We start from the raw sequence: 972 nt of genomic DNA, 5'->3' as shown, positions 1-972 counted from the left end.
AAAAGCAAAAAAACCACATCAAATTAGGTTTCGGGAAATGGTTGATCCCGAAAAAACCCAGAAGTTTGCATTTAAGGGGCCACAGAGCTTTCTAAGAAAAGGAGACCCGTGAATGTTTCTCAAGCTTGACCTCTGAAACCACGAGACTCCTTAGGGAAGAGGCAGACCCAGAGAAACCACAGGCTCAGGCATTTTACTTTACTCACTTTCTCGTTATTGGCACGAGCAGCCCCAGACAGATCGGGCCGGAGCAGGGATCCTCCCTTCCTCCCCACGCTCACCTTTAACGTCGCCCAAATCATACGAGCTTCGCTCTGCAGGGCTGGGAGATCCCAAGCACGAGGGTTGAGACAGCAGCAGACACCGGGGAAAGTCTCCACAAACGGCACAAAACGCTTATTATTACCGACGTTTAACCTAACGACAACAGTCGAGGATGCCTCCTCGGTCACCCTTCTAGCCCGTCACACGGGCAAACCACCGGCTGAACGCCGCTGGGATAGGGAACGTCGGCACACAGCCACGGGAGAGGCTCCCGACCCTCCTCTTCCCTCTAATCCACAGACCTGCAGGGAAAAGGGCGCTAGCTCGGCGGTGGGAAGCAAAGGGAAGCAGGGCCCCCACCCCGGCAAGGCTGCCATGCGAATCCCGGGGAAGGAAGAGGGTCTCGGAGAGGTCCACACCTTAAAGCTCACGCTGGGGAAGACAGAAGGGGGAAGGGTTGCACGGACCGAGGAAAACGGGTTACAACAGGAATCCCAGACGAGGGCGAATTGACGGGGAAGGAGGGCTGGGACAGGAGAATCCCAGACACAAGGCTGGAAGGAAAAGGGGGAGCTGACAGGGGAACACCCCAAGAAGATCCCAGACCCGACAGCGCTGGGACGGGTCGTGGGGCGCCTGGGCTCCAGAGCCGGGGGTGGGGGAAAGAGAAGGGGCAAAGAAGAGCCCCGGGCCCTGGGGGCACAGGCT

This window comes from Pygoscelis adeliae, unplaced genomic scaffold (genome assembly GCF_000699105.1).
Source record: "Pygoscelis adeliae isolate BGI_AS28 unplaced genomic scaffold, ASM69910v1 Scaffold1222, whole genome shotgun sequence".
Lineage (NCBI taxonomy): Eukaryota > Metazoa > Chordata > Aves > Sphenisciformes > Spheniscidae > Pygoscelis > Pygoscelis adeliae.
The sequence above is the reverse complement of the archived record's forward strand: the minus strand, read 5'-3'. Positions refer to the sequence as shown.